The 18,867-nt window shown below is 45.2% G+C and overlaps 5 non-coding genes across 5 annotated transcripts; 2 read left to right on the top strand and 3 right to left on the bottom strand.

Annotated features, from left to right (window-relative positions):
• Positions 1 to 580: 580 nt before the first annotated feature.
• Positions 581 to 652, bottom strand: TRNAP-AGG. The gene has a single exon. It is a non-coding gene; the product is annotated as a tRNA-Pro (tRNA).
• A 332-nt stretch (positions 653 to 984) lies between these two features.
• TRNAT-UGU lies at positions 985 to 1,057 on the bottom strand. The gene has a single exon. It is a non-coding gene; the product is annotated as a tRNA-Thr (tRNA).
• A 7,951-nt stretch (positions 1,058 to 9,008) lies between these two features.
• Positions 9,009 to 9,090, top strand: TRNAL-UAG. The gene has a single exon. It is a non-coding gene; the product is annotated as a tRNA-Leu (tRNA).
• A 3,682-nt stretch (positions 9,091 to 12,772) lies between these two features.
• Positions 12,773 to 12,845, bottom strand: TRNAT-UGU. The gene has a single exon. It is a non-coding gene; the product is annotated as a tRNA-Thr (tRNA).
• A 1,608-nt stretch (positions 12,846 to 14,453) lies between these two features.
• TRNAP-UGG lies at positions 14,454 to 14,525 on the top strand. The gene has a single exon. It is a non-coding gene; the product is annotated as a tRNA-Pro (tRNA).
• The last annotated feature ends 4,342 nt before the right edge of the window (positions 14,526 to 18,867 follow it).

Here is an 18,867-nt window from a genome sequence, read left to right as displayed (position 1 = left end):
CAGCAAGTGAAAGGTCCAGAACAGGAAACAAGGGCCATGTATTTGAGAAACAGTCAGAAGGCCAGTGTAGCCAGAACAGAATGAGTAAGAAGGAGGGAGGGAGGGAGGAAGGGAAGAGAAAGGGAGGGAGGGAGGGAGGAAGGAAAAGAAAAAAAGAAAGACACTGCTATGTGACCACACCTAAAAATTCTTTTTAAAGGCTAACGCATCATACATTTGTAGAACGGTGACGGTGTCAGCATGCATCAGCCCCAGTTCCTTCGCAGGAAAGAAAAGAGCTCCGTATATTTGGTAGGATATAAAGTTTCCAAGAAATTCCCCACACACTATTTTACGTGACTGACCGAGATCCCTGGAGTCAGGCAGGGGACGGCAAAGCGTTACCGTTCCCATTTCGCGACGGAGGCACTCCGAGGCGGTAGAATGATCCGCCCGCCCGCCGGTCGGCCCAGGAAGAGTGAGGAAACACTTGCTCAGGCAGAAATCCAAGGCCAGCTCGCGGCTGTGTCTACTTTGCTATTTCACATCGGTCAGGGAGCCTTCCGTTGCAACTTTCTAAAGCAGAATCGAGGCAAAAGCAGGGCTCGTCCGGGATTTGAACCCGGGACCTCTCGCACCCTAAGCGAGAATCATACCCCTAGACCAACGAGCCACCCTATAGGCGGCTTTTAACTCTGCCTCAAGGCTCGTTCCCGTCGCTAGGCGTTTCCAGAAAAACTGTATTCGAGTGCCTTCTGTCGGAAGGAATGCGTGCTTGTTTACCCAGAAAGCCTAAGCCTCACGCTACAGAAGTCCTTTATTAGCTTCTATGGTGGACCCAGAACCCGAGAGCAGCAGGGGAAGTAGATCAGGCACTGCCTGAACGTCTCCGCAGGCGCTGCGAAAGGCCTGGGAGCTTCTGCGGCCTTGGAACCCTCCCTCTGATAGTCCTGCCGGCTTATCTCCTCAGGCGTCTGGAACGAGATTCGGAGAAAAAAGGACCACAGGCCCCAGCGAGATTTGAACTCGCGACCCCTGGTTTACAAGACCAGTGCTCTAACCCCTGAGCTATGGAGCCTCCTCGTCCCCAGTGCCTCTCTACCTCTCATCTTATACAAGCCTATAGTAAAGCCAGCATCCCGAAGCATTAAATAGAACTTTGTTTGGCCCGAGCAAAAATCCAAGATATTCTCCCACAAATTAGATTTTCTTCATGTTCTGTCAACGCTTCTAAAAGACTCCGTTTCGAGAACAGCCACTACCAGGCTCTCTTGTCGTCTCTTGCCTCCCGTGCCTCTGGTGCCCAGAAAGGTTGCAGATACAGGAATTCCAGACATTTGGGCACACAGGAGACCCACCTGAGAAATAAGAGGTACAGAGAGAGGGTGTCTGATGGACAGATTATGCACTCCGTTCACTTGCTATTGTGGTAAAATCTGGGGAAGGTGAAAAGAGATTTACCACGGTTTTGTCCTTTCTGAATCCAGAGCCCAAACCTGAACTTTGTATTTTGGAATTAATGCCTCCCTCACAAAGGTTGAGGGGTAGGATCAAGTAGGGAAAAAGGGTATTGGGGAGAAAGAGTTTAATCCTTCCTTAAAGACATATACAGATTTATGCACATCTTTGGTATGAAAATAATATAGTTTTTTAAAAAGGATTTTCACTTTTTGAAAACCTTGTTTATATAAGCTAGTAAACAGGAACTAAAAATTAATTGAGAAAGATCTTGTACTTTTTTCTTACTGCAAATACAATCATAGATGAGAACATTGGGGGAAAAAGTGCTCATTCATGCAACCCCAAGGAGTGAACCAATTCTGTTTAGTAAGATTTAGACTCTCTGCCCACCGGCTCTTGTACCCACTATTTTTTAATGTTTTCATTTGTCCACGATCATAAAGTTTATAAGAAATCTGTAAGCCTGTGATTCTTTGTGTTAGAGTAGGCAGTTAGGTTCTAACAGAATAGTTGGGAAGTCGACAAAGACGAAGTCACAGCCAGCTATCAGAGTCAGAGGCCTGTCCCGGCAGGGGGCACTCCATAAGCAGGGGCACCAAGCCACAGGGGACCAAGAGGGTGGAGGCCAAGACAGGAAACCCCTGACCCAGTTAGCAAGAACAAGTGGGAAACCCTGCTCCTCACCCCAACTAATGAATATTCCTCCCCCTAGTTAACAACTGCAGGTAAAACATAGAAACCCAAACCCCGGGGATGCAGTGCTCTCTCTTGATCTCACTCTTGAGCTCGCCTGCACTCGTGTCTCAAGAGTGGGTTTTTTGGGTGATAGACACTGGGGAGGGTATGTGCTCTGGTAAGCGCTGTGAATTGTGCAAGACTGTTGAATCTCAGATCTGTACCTCTGAAACAAATAATGCAATATATGTTAAGAAAAAAAAGAAGAAGAAGAAGAAGAAGAAGAAGGTAGCAGGAGGGGAAGAATGAAGCGGGGGAAATCGGAGGGGTAGATGAACCATGAGAGACGGACTCTGAAAAACAAACTGAGGGTTCTAGAGGGGAGGGGGGTGGGAGGATGGGTTGGCCTGGTGGTGGGTATTGAGGAGGGCACATTCTGCATGGAGCACTGGGTGTTGTGCACAAACAATGGATCATGGAACACTTCATCTAAAACTAATGATGTAATGTATGGGGATTAACATAAGAATAAAAAAAGAAAAAATGAATAAATTAAAAAAAAAAAAAAGAGTGGGTTTTTTGCCTGAATAAACTTTCCCACTTGTGCTGCTCGCTCATCTGCTGTGTTGTATGTCTGTCCTTGAATGATTTCTCATGACAAGACCAAGAACCTTCCACAGCTTCTTTGGTTCTGGCTGGGTTGAGGCCCCAGGGCCCTGGGTCTCCACAGCATAGAGGTTGCTTTCGGGCAGCAGGCTTGAGCAATGGAAACTTGATCAAGGTGAAAGGGCCCCTGATAACCCCTGGCTGAATACAGACAAGCCCATTAGGTGACCCATATCAGAATATCCATAAGCCCTCACTAACCAATGGGCTACTTACAACCAGGCACAGTTACCAAAAAAGGGAAAATTCCATACATTCCCCATACCTCTTCACCTTCCCCCCTTTAAATACAGCCGCCCACCACTCCCTCCTTGCTGTCTGTCCTTTGCTCTCCTACCTGCGGCTGTCTTAAGGTGTATTCGGTAAACTTCTATCTCCTTTGTTCTGCTTCAAGTGAGTTCTTTCATCTCAGGCACCATTGACTTCCACCAGATCATCATCGCGCCACACGTGGGGGCCCCCATCCGATAGGGAGAGATACCGCGTGCAGTTCACCTGGCAACCATTGTGTCCTTTAATTTTCACTGTCAGTATAAAACATGCTGCTACCGAACTTACAAATTTTTGAGGAAGAGAAATCTCTAGATAGGTAAAATCAGGCATTTGTGGCAGATATTCTTGGTTCAGGGATGAGTCATGGAGAGACCTCACAATGTTGTCCTAAGATAAGATGAACATATCCAACTGTTCAGGGCCAGGACGGTGATAGGCTCTTCTGTGGCTTGACAAGGGCTGTTCCTCCCAATGCTCCCATGGTGCTCAAACCTCAGTCTTTCTCTACCCGACAATATCCTCATCTGCAAGAGAACTGCAAGGCTTTGCTCCCCCCTTCCCCGCCCCCGACAAATAAATAAAATCTTACCAAAAAAAAGGCTTTGAACTGACTTCTCTGCTCTGGAGAATCCAGAATCGGTTGCTGTAACCCATTTGCCCACACAAAGCATTTTACTGGTGGAAACCTCCAAGGTAATCAGCATGGTCATCCCTTTGGACCTAAAAACAGGTGTCATAATTCTTAAGGAACTGGCAGGGTGCTTGACTTTTTCTCTGGGGCAGGAAAATCAAACCAAAACAAATGTTGACTCATAGGTGGAGTGTTGTGTTGGTGTGTGTAGACATTGAGTATGTAGTGTAGTGGTTAGAAAACACCTGGGTCAGTTATTTAACCTTGCAGAGAGGAAGGATCCTTGTTTTGGAAATGAGGGCTCATTACTCTCATCACTGTTATTACCATCTTTATTATTGTCCTTTTATTCAGAGACACTGGCCTTAGGAAAAATTGCTAACCCGTCAAAACTGTCTCCCCAACAGCTTTCTCTTCCCCTCCCTGCTCGCTGTTTCTCCTCCTCTCTTATTCTCCTGTTGCATTCTTGGCTCCTCTTACCTTTTCCTATACTCTGTTTCCCCACCCTCATCCTGCCACAACTCAGCAAGCTCACTTCTATTCCCCGTATGGACTGATTTCTTCCATATAACCGTAGACTGCTAGTCACACATCTAAAAGGAATTTAAAATGCTCAAAGGAGCATTCCAGGAGGAGAAGCCAGGGCAACACCCATGGGCATGATGCGGTTTTTTTTTGTCTCTCCTTCACAGAGATAAATAAACTTCTCACAGGATAAATAAACTTTTGCCCAATACACCCTATCTACATACGGTCTATTTCCTACCCCTGAAGTTTGTCTCAGGACCTTACATCAATCTTTCTCATTCTTCCAGCCATGCAGCTGCCCTCAGCTCACTAGGGTTGGCCTGACTCAGGGGGTTCCAAGAGTACATTCCACTAGCCCGTTCCAGAGAACAACATCAAAAAGGCATGTTTCAGAGTGCTCTGGCCAGTTAGAAGTTCTTGACTTCTAACTTGACCCCTACTAGTGATCTTAGGATTGTTTTTAATTACTTTTTTCTTTATTTGTCTGTATTTCTTCCATTTTCCCTCAACTTTTTATTTTGCAAAATTTAAACTCTAGAGTGGAAATAAATGAAGACCAACTAAATGACAATAAGCAAAGGCTATTTGTTCAGAGCTTGCTATCCCAAGGAAGTCAGCTGTCATCACTTGAGTTTTGGCAGAGACTCAAAGGCAGACGGAAAAGTGAGAAAGCTTTATAGTGGAAAAAAAGGAAGGCTTCAGGTATGCCTTGATTGGAGGCTGTTGGCATGGGGAAGCTGTAGACAGTCTATCTAGAAGCAAGGTGTCCTCTGTGATCGGTTAGGGGAGCATATTTGGCTTTCCCTGGTTGGTCCTAAGTTTGGAGCAAGGAAAGTATTAGGAAAGCTGTCAGTTACTAATCAAATCTTGGCCACTTGGGACTGATTATTACAGGATTATTGCTTGGCTTCCTGGATTGTTACTAGAGATGGTGGTCTGAGTTCCTATAGGTCTGACTTAAAGATAATAGGCTGGTTTCCTGAGCTGATGAACATTGTAAGGGAAAAATACAAATTAAAAATAAGAGGCTTGATTCTTCCTGTTGAAAATGAGGGAAGTGATTACCCTCCTCTCCTTTTCCTTTGAACATTTACTTTAGAAAACTTGCAAGTATAAACATATCACAGTACTTTGCATTACTGTGATGAATGATTTAATTAACATGTGAGACCATAAAGGAACTAAATATTTAAGTAAGGTCTCAATAAATGCTGAAAGGACTATCTGCTACATTCATTGAAAGGAACATATTATTTGCTAGTATTTAATTTAATTTATCTTATTTAAATATTTTTATTTATTTATTTGACAGAGAGAGAGACAGCAAGAGAGGGAACACAAGCAGGGGGAGTGGGAGAGGGAGAATCAGAGAGGGAACACAAGCAGCGGGGAGTGGAGGGAGAAGCAGGACTCTCGCTGAGCAGGGAGCCCCATGCGGGGCTTGATCCCAGGACGCTGGGATCATGATCTGAGCGGAAGGCAGACATTTAACGACTGAGCCACCCAGGCACCCCTAGTATTTAATTTTAGCAAGATATTTACAGCACATGCAAAAGGGGGCCACAGGCCAATACCTGGATGGCTCTCTATTGGAGCTAGGGAAAGAACTTTACATTGCAGTGTAATGCAAGTCTTCTACTGATCCAGAAGGATTCTGGTGGGAACTTTCAAATGCCCTAAAATTGAGCATACAGCATTTGATACACAGATTGGAACATAAAGTACTTCTCAAAATTTTCTAACCTTTGAGGAGCTAGTTAAGACTCCAATTCAAGAGGCCTGAGATCCTGCATTTCTAATAAGTTACCAGGAGATGTTGATGCTGCTGGTGCCTGGACCACACTATGAGTATCAGGGTCTTGAATTTCCTGCTTGTATATAAATTTTCATCATCTGGACTACCAGCAAGGTAAGGATGGCAGAAAATTCAAGGTTAAACTCTCCAGCAGTATTGCAGAATGCTAGAGCCTAGAATACTAACATTCTATGCTGAAGAGGGAAGGGATAACCATGTGCCAAACATCGCATTTATCTGTATCAGGCATCTTTCCAAAAGGGTGCTTATCTACTTGCTTCAGATACAGGACAATAAAGTGGGTGGCAAAGTTGGTACCCCACTGGGAAAGCTGAGACACCTGGCTTGTGAGTCTCTGAGCATTTCTTATTTGAAGTGTATAGTCCAACATAGGATCCATTTCTTGAGGGGAATAGACCAAGGCTCCTCCCTCCACTGAAGGATCCAGTGAGTTCAAGGTAAGCATGAGTCCTCAAGCACTATGCAGTGATTGAATCGGGGAAGCCATGCACACGGGGTAGTAAAGGAACTTCAGCCAGGTAAGGAGAGTGCAGTACTTTCTCTCCTGATTAGAAAATGCTTTCAGACTTGCCGGTTTGGATGCTGAACATGCAGCATCCCAGGATCAAAGGGAGCTCTGCTGTAATGACCAGGTTCTTTCCAGTTGACTGGTTCTTTTTATGGCCCTATCAAGAAGCTCACTTCCATCTTCTGAGAATCTCTGTTGTTGTTTTAGGTTAAAACATAGTTACTGTGGTTTATTCAAATGTGTATGTGCCCTAACATACACAGACACACGTATGCAATCACAACTGGAGAGCTCATCAAAAGTGTCAGTAAGACCTTCCCAAGACCTATCCATAGACTCTGAGTTTCTCATCTGGCTGAGCAGGAGGCATAATAGTTCAACTGATACTTTAATTAAAAATTTTTTAAATTATTCGTTTAAGTAGGCTTCATGCCCAGCCTGGGGCTTGAACTCACCACCCTGAAATCAAGGGTAGCATGCTGCACCCACTAAGCCAGCCAGGCCCCCTCCACCGATATTTTAAATATTTGTTCTCTCCCTTCCCATTTCCTCCCCACTTCTTTCAAGTAATAAAAAGCCCCAGGTTTTTTTCTCCCTTTCGGACTGATGCTTCCTTATCTTACTGAGGTGGTTACACATAACTTCTAGGTTCTCTCCAACTTGAGATTAACGCCAGTCTTCCCACATCAGTGTTTCCAAAGTGACAGAGACTTTTGTATACTGCTGAAGGCAGTTAGCTCACACTTGCTTTTTTTCTGCGGATTCTGAAACAGAAAGTGAAATTTCTTAGAAGTCGTACCCTTCAGCCAAAAGGGCTGGCTACAGTTATTTGAATCCCTCCGCCTCCAGGGTGTAGGGCGCAGAAGCCACACCTGTGACCATTCCAATAGACTGGATGGTGCCCACTCGCCTTCCTTGCTGGCAGCCTCCAAGCCTGCGCCTGGCTCCTGACTCTGGAAGCTTCTGGAAAGAAGAAGAACTTGGTTGGAGCCTAAGGGTGGACACCCATGTCTGCCCAGGTTGCTCAGAGTGCCCATGAACTAGAACTAGAGAGAGGAAAGCAGAAGGCAAAAAGGCAGCACTTAATATGTTGTCTGCAAGGAGGGGTCAGGTGCGGTAGGGGTGGAGGTGGCAAGGTGCAGGGGGTATGGCCCAGCAGGCGGCGAGCCTGGCGGGGATGGGGTGCTGATGCGTTGCCCAAGAAGACCCCGCCTCCGACCCGGGTCGGTCCAGGCCCTTTCCTTCGCTGGGCGCCAGCCTTCTCCTGGCCCCACTTCCGCGCGTCGGTCTACAGCCACCAGATGCGCTCTGCGCCCTATTTCCAAGCAGCTTTTCTAGAACTTCTTTTCTGTTCGTCGCCCCCTCCCGTGGCAGCGAGGACGGGAGCTAGCAGGACCTTCGCCCCGTGAAGAGCCAATGAAGAACAACTTTTTCTCTCTCCGCGCACCCCCAGGCTCCCGACCCTCAGGCCACCAGGACTTGGGGAAAGACCTCAGAGAGCCCTCAGGCAAGGAGAGGCAGGAGATGGGAGAGGGGGAGGAGGGGCCTCAAGGGTTTGGAAACTTAAAGAGTTTGGAAACTAGACTCCTGAGAGAATTTCTGGTTCCAGAGACCCAGAAATGGCCAACCAGAAACAGCAAAAGAAGAATATAGATAAGAGAGAATCCAGGGCTTTGAGCCGAGTAGAGTTCACGGACAGGTACGAGATCCCACTTTGGGTCAGGAGACCGCAGGTATCACTCATGAAACTTTTTCCTAGCTTTCCCTCTGCTCCTTCCAAAAGAAACCGCACGGAGCTAGTGGCGTCTGGACCCAAGGGAAGCCCGGAACCCATCCCTTTCTGGGCTGGGGACGCTCCTGGAATGCAACATCCCTTGGGGGGGGGGGGTCAACTTTTGTCCCTGTCTAAGGGAAATGGTTCGGGAACTACAGCAGTGCGATGGTTACTGACCAAGAAGGCCGCAACTAGACCCAGTCTCTCCATTCTGACTGAACCTGCAGGACGAGGGGACCAAGGAGTTCCCCTGGAACGCGGTGGCAGGCTGGCCAGATCTGTGAGCGAAAGGGCGCCTCCTGCTGGATCTGAACTCCGACCTCATTCGCGCAGAGACTCAGCCGCGGACTAAGGACTCCACAGCGAGGAGCTCCTTATTCAGTCTTCTCTAATTACCTGTAATAAGTCGCTGGCGGGATTTTTTTTTTTTTTCTGTGTCTTATTGCCTAGGTTAAAGAAAAGGTAGAAATCTTCCAAAGACATTCTCACTGATAATCGTTGACTACCTTGTGGCTCACTTCCCAGGCGTGTGAGAATACGATGATTCCTCCTTTCCTGTGTTTGCTCAGATCCCTAGGGATGAATGAAAACGCTGCGGGGAACCCTACTAACCATGAAGAAAAAAATTCGAATTTTGAGCCCCCACGCTGGGATGGGTAAATAACTTAGAGATAGAAAAAAAACCTCCGTGGCAAATGGTAGTGTGGCCGAGCGGTCTAAGGCGCTGGATTTAGGCTCCAGTCTCTTCGGAGGCGTGGGTTCGAATCCCACCACTGCCATTACTGCATTTTAATCTAGCTGCAAATCCCAAATACTGTTCTTTGTTAGAAGGGAGTTTGAAGAAGACTACGTACCAGTAACTATTTGAAATTCCTCTTCCCCCTTGGAAAGTTTCTAGCGGACACTGATTTCTCTATTTGCACGTCAAACCCCCTTGGTTTACTGCTTGAGATCCTCCCGCTCTTCTGATATTCCCTCCCAGGCTTGGTATTTGCACTGGACCTTCCTCTTGTCTAGGCTTTTGCACTGCTTTTGGGTTTCCTCAGTTGGGAACGTTTTTGGTCTTCCTCTTCTAAAATCCACACTCACACAGATTCATTCTTATGACGTGGCTTAGGCATCATCTGGTCAGGAAGACTTCCCAGAAATTGCCTACCCACCCCCCACCCCCCCACTCCCCATCATCCCGCCGCTGACACTCATTTAGGAGCTGCAGCTCTATACTCTGAGAAATAACCTGCACAGACCCGATTTTGGTTTTAATTTCAATTACATTACTTTTGTAATTGAATATGATGAATGAATGAGAAAGCCAATACTTCCCAGGCTTCAAGCTCTCACTCCAGCATCATTGCTTCATGGGGTGGTGTTGGGTAGGTAAACAGCTATTTTGAATTTGACTTTGCAGGTTTGTGATTCCAAAACACGTCCAAGCTGATTCTTGGCTGACTCCTTGCATGGGGCCCAGGGAGTGTGTGCTGTGAATGGTGTTGGCTTAGCCACTCCCCAGTCCCTTCCAAGTGAATCTACTTACCTTGGAGATTGTCCAGGTCTCGAAACCACTCGACCACAATACCTGTGCAGAGCCTGATTCAGCGTGTGAAAGAGGAGAGGATACACTCAGGGACTGCTTAGTGGTGTCCTCCTAGAAGGGCTGTTCCACTGCACTTTTCAGCCATTTACAGCCCCTGTTACAGTCCTACTCCTGGATTTGAGCAGGCAGCTCCCCTGGAGAAAGTAGAGAATTTCCCAGGAGTGTCAAGAGGAATGAGTGAAATAAATGGAGGAGGGAACTAGGACTCTGCAAGAACCAAGGTCTATTTTCCAGAACCACTTTTTATGACTTTCCCCCTCCTCATTCAAAATCCTCTTCCGTGTTCTCCCAGGCCCCCTCATTTCACTTTCATGACTCCTCTTTGATGTTCCCTTCCTTTTCACCCACCTCTTACCAAGAAAATCTTGGGTACCCAAGGTTTTCACAAAAGAGACCATATTTTTCTCAGAAATGGAGAGATTTCTCTCTTAGCCATTGTGAGGATACAGTGACAAGGCAGCTGTCTACAAGCCAATAAGTGGGGCTTTGTCAGACGCCAAATCTGTCGGCACCTGGATCTTGGATTTCCCAGTCTCCAGAACTGTGAGCGATACATTTTTGGCATAAGCTACAATGATATTTTTGTTATAGCCGCTGAACTGACCAAGACTAACAGTTTTAGGTTTACAGCAAAATTGGGTAAGAAAATACAGAGTTCCTACATACCTTCTCTCCTCCCTACCCATCACACAGCCTCCTTCCCATCAACCTCCTGCACTAGTGAGATACATTTGTTACAGTGAATGAACCAACAATTATATATCATTATCAATTCAAGTCCATAGTTTACATTAGGATATACTCTTTGTATTAGGCACTCAATGGGTTTTGACAACTGTATAATGACATATATCCACCATTACACTCTAGTATCATACAGAATAGTTTCACTGCCCTAAAAATTGTGCTCTGCCGATGCATCCCTCCCTCCCTTTAACCATTGGCAACCACTGATCTTTTTACTGTCTCCATAATTTTGCATTTCCAGAATGTCATATATTTGGAATCATAGAGTATGTAGCTGTTTCAGATTGGCTTCTTGCACTTAGTAATATGCATTTAAAGTTTCTCCATATCATTTCATGGCTTGATGTCTCATTTCTTCCTAGTGCTGAATAAATATTCCATTTGTATCAATGTACTACAGTTTATTGTGGTTTTTGTGTGGATATACTTTTCAACTCATTGAGGTAGTTACCTAGGAACGTGATTCCTGGATTGCATGATAAGAGTGTGTTTAGTTTTGTAAGAAACTGCCAAAATGTCTTCCACAGTGGCAAAGAATATGTTTAAACTTCATTTTGTAAGGTTAAAACACTGTTTTTCTTAATTAATGTGATGTATACATGTGATATGTTTTGGAAAAAAAACCCCAAACTATGAAGAATACAAATCACCCACAAATAACTATATTTTGCCATATCTCCTTTTCTCATGTATAAATGATAAACTTATAGAAATAGAATAGAATACTTGACCAAACACTGTCTTTTTTAAGGTTCCTGATTTATAATGCTCAGTGCCCTCCAGAAACTAGTGACATTCTACAAGAATGTCATTTTCACTACACCCTGGTCAGTGTTAAATATTAACCAACATTTTCTAATTTGGTGATGAAACAATATCCAATATCCTCTCGTTTAAATTAGTATTTCTTTCTTATTAATGGAGGAACAGCTCCATATGCATATTTAGGCTTTTGCATTGCTTATTTTCTATTGTGTATTTATCCTTTCCAAGGGCAGACTTTCTAATGTGCTTCTCCTTAACCTCTGATTTCTCTAGTATACATTATTCGCAGTTATGAAAAAGTGTAAGTATCTGGTGAGGTTGAGGGATGTCACCCCAATATTTAATCAACGTAAACTGGTCCCAAAGATTAGGAGGTAACATGCAAATCTAATACGAACGCCATTGGTTCACATTTCCCAGTAAACCGAGTAAACCGAAGCACATCTACTGCATGATCACAAAGACGAATAAGTGAAGTTAAGTTTCTTGGCCGATGGAAAGTGCTCTCTTGTTGCCTGAAAATAGAATTATAGTAAATGTTTCAGGTGATCCGGTTGGGAGGATAAAACTCTCCGGAAGTTGAGTAGGAGCCATCGTCAAAATGCGACGCACGTCCTTCGCTCCGGAGTCGAACCAGCGACCTAAGGGCGACAGCAGCTGCTTCCCTCTACAGCCCTCCGCTCTACCAGCTGAGCTATCGACGGGTGCGACACCGCTCCCTTAGTGTAGATTTTTGTGGATGTAGGAACAGCTAGTGAGACGTCTGGCCTCTTTGTATTTGAGGTTCAGACTAAGATTGAAGCCCAAGTCCCCGGAGAGTCTTACCTATAACAAATCGAATCCCAGGGAGTAGCCTGGGGCCTCGGACGCGGTCTCTGAGTCCGAGAAAGTGAGCGTGGAAGCAGAGCAGAAGCCCGATGGGGGCGCATCTGCCTAGCGTCTGCACCGCGCTGCCCCATTAACCCGAGAACCGGTCGCTCCAGAGGCGCAGGAGAAACCCGGCGCCCGGCTGGCTGCACTTGGGAGGTGCGCAGGGCTCCACGCCGCCGGGGTCATGGCTATCAATGGGCCTACGTTGCCCTGTTCCGCAAATACGGAGGTGTGGACTCCTGCCAACCCACTGTGTCTTCTAGCAGAGACTTGAGTAATCTGGCTCCTCTCCCGCTTACTGAAAGGTACAGACACCTCACTTTTTCCTCGGGGTCACAGGAGCCCAGATTCCCTGATCTTCTGTCCTGTATCTCCAGGATCCGATTTTCCCAGAAAGATTACACACTACCTTTTTTCTCCAAGTCCGTTTCAATAAGTGGACAAAAACGGAGAATGACGTTGTGGGAAAACAAGCAACCCACTTAAGGCTCCAGCGAGATTTGAACTCGCGACCCCTGGTTTACAAGACCAGTGCTCTAACCCCTGAGCTATGGAGCCGACCCAAGGCCTGTTTTTACGGTTGAATCCCTTGTTTTAAAAAAACGGCAGCCAACTGGCTTTTACATTTGAAGTTTAACAGACGATTCAAACAATTCAAACTTGAAAGGAATTTGTTTTGAAGGAAGTACCTTCAAACAAGCAAGTGAGGAAGAAACATGTTCTTGACTAGGCCTAAACTAAGATGAAAGTCTTCTCCAAGAGCACTGGTACGTGCTCCTCAGCCTCAATCCTGACAAGTCCCTGAGCTCGGGCCACAGCAGGGCCTCGAGGGGAGGGAGGCCTGGGGTCAAGTGGGGTAGGGTGAGGGTGCCTTACAGAAGAGAAGGAATGGAAGACCTGGCAGCAGCCTCACTGTCTCCAGTCTGCTCGGATTTGTAAAACGAACTGCTCCAGCTCTTATAGATAACGTTTGGGGTTGTTTTCTGTTTTGTTTTTTAAAGGGAGGTGGCTTTCTCTAAGCACAGTTCGTACCCCTCCGGCCCTCAGAATCTGGTCGCAGGGGCAGTGAGGACACGAAGGCATCCAGATCTCCCTCCCCGCTCCCCAAGCCTTTCCCTGGAATCAGACTCGGCCACAGAGGCACCGGGCCTGAGATCCCTCCAGGTTTCCTGAAGCAGACGCTGGCTAAAAGAGAGCGAACCCTTTCCTCGGTCCTTTAACGCTCTCTGCTAACAACTTGGAGTCCAAGAGGCAGCTTCTTCTCTGGTTGTAAATGCCCAGCCTGAAGTCCAGAACTGATAGAAAGTGGCCACTCGTAGGAAGATAAGAAAGGGAGCGCTCCTCTTCTCCTTTTCTCTCCTCTGGTAGCCCGCCCAGGAGTCTGGTGCCTGGTTCAGGAGAGTCAATAACTGTTTACCGAGTTTACGCCCTGTGCCAGGAACGTGTGAGGCACAGGGTAGACAATGTGACCAAGGCAGACAAGCCAGAGCCCAAGAACCTCGTTCCCCAAGCAGAAAGCCCTGCAGAGTAAGGACAACATCCTCCCTTCCCTTTCCACCCGCCACCTTCTGGGTGATAGAGAAGCGGCAGGTCCAGCCTTCTTTGAAAGAGGGTATGGGAAGCGGGCAGCTCTTCCCCGAGGTCACCTTCTGCCCGCCCATAAAGGGTACCTTAAATCTAGACCTAAAGCACAAAGTTTATTATGTAAGGCTGAAAGGAAACAGCCAAAGCATACATGCAAGGGTTGAGAGAGAGACAGCCGAGCGGACTAAGGCAGTGGTTCTAGGGTTTGACCTTCATGGGGCCCATCGCGTCAAGTTCTTCCGCTCATCCTGGAGGTAACCTTTGCCTCTTAGTGACGTCGGTGGTTCTTATTGTTCCTATATCCTTACGCCCCCAGACGCCTGCGGTGGTTCTGTTCCTAACCCTGTAAGCAGCCAGACCCCGCCTGGGGAGGGTCCACGAACAGACTCGCAGCTCAGCCTGAGCTTCTTCATGAACATTCCTACCTCTGGAACGGTGTGGCTCAGGTTCTTCCGAATGCGCACACTGATGTTCTTGAGGTCTGGAGGAAACCTCTGGGCTTATGAGCAGCGTCAAAAACAGTATGATGCAGCTAATAGGATGAATGAACATCTCAAAAGAGAAAAACCCACCTTCAGGGCCGGCTCGTTGGTCTAGTGGTATGATTCTCGCTTTGGGTGCGAGAGGTCCCGGGTTCAAATCCCGGACGAGCCCAGTGTCTTTTATTTTTGTTTTTTTGTTTTTCCCTCCGCCTCCCCTTTAGAGCCAAATAAAGCCAACACCATCCAAGCCTAAATCCACCTAGGTTGAGGCCCGTCCCAGCCTGGACCTGTTTCGAGATCAGCTTCCAGGCAAGTTGGACCTTCTGTGGACCAGTACAAGGACAACGAAGATGCTACCGCGAGCCAAGGGCTTCATGAGATCGGGGTGCCCCAGTTTGGCTTTGACAGGCTCTTTTGTCAGAATAGCTTGCTCCGGCGATTCTTACCCAGGCACTTCGCGGGGGGGAAAGCTAGGGCACTTCTCGCTAGGGCATTTCACACGGAACAGAGTGGTACCTGGAGGTGTGTTAGGATCACAATGCCGGGCCAGAATCCTCTTCCTGAGGCCGGGGCCCACAGCAGAGATCGCTTCGCGGTGCGGAATCTAGCCCCCGCCTGGGAGCCCCGCCCGGTGAGGAGCGCCACTGCGCTCTTGGTTCCCGACACCATGTAGCCCACAGTCCCAAGTGCCCCGGCAGTCTTCCGAATAATGCAAAGTTGCAGCCTGGAGACCCTTGAGCTCCAAAGGCGCAGACATCCATTCCATGCAAAGAGAGCCCAGTTGAGTATTTTCCAAGACTCAGTACAACGTAGTGATATCAAGTCGTCTTGCCATTTTTAGCAAGAATCCACCAGACCCCTAGTGCTCTTTGATTGCTTAGCTGGAAAACCAGCCGGCTTTCCAGCTAAGTGTGAAGTGTCTACCTGAAACCTTACAGTGTGGTTGCTTCCGGTTTGTAGAAGTAGCCCAAACCTGTGCACTGCTCAAATGATAGGCCTTCAAGTTTGCTTATCTTCCGAAACTGCTTGTACAAGGGGAATCTTTGACTGGGTTTCTGACTGACACGATCATATTTGTCCTTTCCGAGGTTCCTATCTTGGAAAGGTTATGTGGCCAGGCAAGAATCAAGGGTTTGGTGATTGGTGATTGGAAGGAGGGAAAAGAGAGGGTAGAATCTGCCAGGATGCCCTGCCTCTCCATTAGCGGTCCTGCCAGAAATGTGATATATCTAGCCTGGGCTTTGATGCGGGGATGTGTTTGCTACTGGGAAATGCACAGTAGGAAGCTGGATATAAAGTCCTGGGGTTCAGGAGAAAGATTCAAACTAAAGAAAGGAATTTTAAGAATTAAAACCACAGTAATTGTATGCATGGTGGCAGATGGGAGCTACACTTGTGGTGAGAACAGCATAGACTTATTGAATCACTATGTTGTACACCTGAAACTAATGGAACATTGTGTGTCAACTACAATTAAAAAAAAAAACCCACAAGGTGGTGGTTAACGTTGGTTTGGAGAAGAACGCACAGGAAAGAGCATTCACAGAGAAAGAATTTAAGGACAGGCTCTGGTGATCACCAGTGTGTAAAAAGTTGAGAATGGAATCCAGTGAGTGGAGGAACTGGAAAAGAAAGCCTCATGGCAGTCACTTGCTCTGACAGCTGATTTGATTCCTCAGGGGCTGTTGATAGCCTTTACCAGCATTTAAAGCAGAAAGTGTAGGGAAGATGTTGTATTCATTCTGCCCATGGGTGTTATTAACTGAGAATAATGCTTATATTAATGTATTAGCTTGCAGTTTCCCAGATGAGACAAATATTTGTAAAGTTTTTTCATAATACTTATTTTTTATTAAGTTTTTATTTTAATTCTAATACAGTTAACCTATAGTGTTATATTAGTTTCAGATGAACAATACAGTGATTCAACAATTCCATACATCACCCAGTGCTCATCACAAGTGCCCTCCTTAATCCCCATCACCTATTTCACCCACCCCCCAGCCCACTCCCCTCTGATAACCCCAGATGACACAAATTTTGTGTATGAAGGCAGAGCTTCAGTTAAGAATTCTCAAAGATGACTTTTTCCTAGAAGCAGACAAATGTGTTGATTGCTGCAAGGGAAATTTTTTTCTCATCTGATGTTTCACTGATAATAACCCTCTAAGTGTTCTAGCTGTATGTGAGAGGTTCAGCTTCGAATAGTCACTGGAATAAGCCTAATGTGGGAATGAGTACTAACACTCAAACTGCAGGTTACTTGAGTTTAGCATCTCTCTCAGGGCAGTGATTATCATCTGCTCATGAGTCTTTAATTCATTCAACAAATATTTGCTGGGCACATCCTATGGACCAGGCTCTGTTCTAGGTGTTTGAAATGCATTCTTATTTTCAGCTTCCTCTTAATTTGTGAATTCTAGGAATAACTTTACAATTAGCTAATATTTAAGAGCTTTATTGAAGAGGATACACCTGCAAAACAGAACAAAGTAGCTGGAAATGTGGCGAGAAAACCAGGCAAATGCAGTCCCAGGGAACCAAAGAACAAAACTATTTTAAATAAGAGTCCGAGATCAGTTGTGTGAAGTGCTGCTGACATTCAGATGAAGAGTAAACAACTCCTTATGGAACAGGAACTTGTAAAATAAGATTGAAAAAATAAAATTGCAAAAAAAAAAGGAAAGAAAAAGAAAATTGCAGATTGCTTCCTAGTACAATTTTTATTGCGATATTTCCATTCCTAATCACATTCAATTACCTAATATTTGCTCTTATGCTCTATTAGTAAAAATGTCATTTTGTCAGACCCACTTTTAAATTTTACAATGGTCTTATTATATTTTGACCTACAGTCATATATATATACATATATAATCTTTATTTTATTTTATATATTAACATAACTATATATTATATATTAATAGAATTAATATAATTTTATTATATATTATAACATCTATATCTATATAGTCTGTGAGTTCCTTGGCAGCAGGGACCATGCATGTGTATCTCTCCTTACCAACTTATTTCTCAGAACATGGTACTCGATAAACTTTTATTGAACTGAGTCCCAAGTAATTTCCCACAAATAAATAATTTTGAAAATAGATAGTTTAATGTGCTTTATTGCCAAAATATGGCAGTGGTTCTTTCCAAAAATATTATAAACTGTTATATGAATTCTTCTCCTTGGCCAGTGTCTGGGATTGGCTTCAGATTTTTAGGCTCTGTGAAAGTAGGGAGTTTTTTTGTTTTTTCTTTAAGATTTTATTTATTTTTATCTGAGAGAGAGAGTACATGAGAGGGGGGAGGGTCAGAGGGAGAAGCAGACTCCCCGCCGATCAGGGAGCCCGATGCGGGATCGATCCAGGGACTCCAGGATCATGACCTGAGCCGAAGGCAGTCGCTTAACCAACTGAGCCACCCAGGCGCCCGAAAGTAGGGAGTTTTTAACTTTCTGGGCAGCACTCCTAGGTCACCCCAGAAGAATTCTTTTTCCCTTTCAAACCACTGGTCATTCCTTCCATTCCTTTAGTTTTCACTCAGAAATACTTTGGGGATTGAAATATTTAGTGTGTGTGTGTGTGTGTGTGTGTGTATTATTAATAGAATTTGATGAAAGCATTACTATTTCCAGTGCCCGCTGAAGCTTTATGGCCGTCTCTCTGCATGCTAATACTCAGCTTGCCAATTTTGCAGCAGTATTTTGAGATTGATGTGCTTTCCATACTTGTATATATATAAGCATTGTCTCTATGTATACAAACAGACTCTAACATGGGATCAATCCCCATTTAATGGGTGATAGCCTCTGAAAACTTCTCTAACAAGAAAATACTAGAGAGGGTAAATCAATTTTCATGTGATTTCCAATATCGTTTTGTAAACCCCCTTGTCATCCCTATTCCTTTGAATTATTATTTATCTCTCAGTCTTCCTCTCTAAAATCAAGGCTGCTTGAGGTGAGGAACCATTTCTTGTTCATCTTAGCGTATATCAGAGTATCCAACAAAGATGCTTCACAGACCTTTGCTGAACAAATGAATAAATAAATGGGAAAAAAGTGAATGAACAAATAAATGAATTTTTGTCCAAGATGTCCAAAGGCACCACAAATAGGAATCCTCACTCCCTTTCAAATTCAGCGAGGAACATAAAACGTACCACAAAGTCTGGTTCCTGGTTGGTACAACAACAGCTGGCATTCGTAATTCTTTGATATTAAAGGTCCTTGTCCCAATTCCAATTTTACTAAAAACAAAACAAAATTGAACACAACAGATATAAGAATGTAAAAAGTGGACAAATGAAAGGGACGTAATCCAGTGAAAAAATGATTGATGTCTTTAATTCATCTTTGTAATACAGTACAAATTAGAAAACCACATTAAATGCTCTTATTTGTGAATTTTCTCTTGGATCTGCTTTTGCAAAGACACCTGGGATTACTGTGGAGAAGTGAATAGGTCCCTTATTCAATTTGCTTTACCTCATTTCCACCTGGCAGTAAA

This window comes from Mirounga leonina, unplaced genomic scaffold (genome assembly GCF_011800145.1).
Source record: "Mirounga leonina isolate KUSES-001 unplaced genomic scaffold, KU_Mleo_1.0 Mir_91, whole genome shotgun sequence".
In the NCBI taxonomy this organism is placed as follows: domain Eukaryota; kingdom Metazoa; phylum Chordata; class Mammalia; order Carnivora; family Phocidae; genus Mirounga; species Mirounga leonina.
This window is presented reverse-complemented; position numbering and strand designations above follow the sequence as displayed.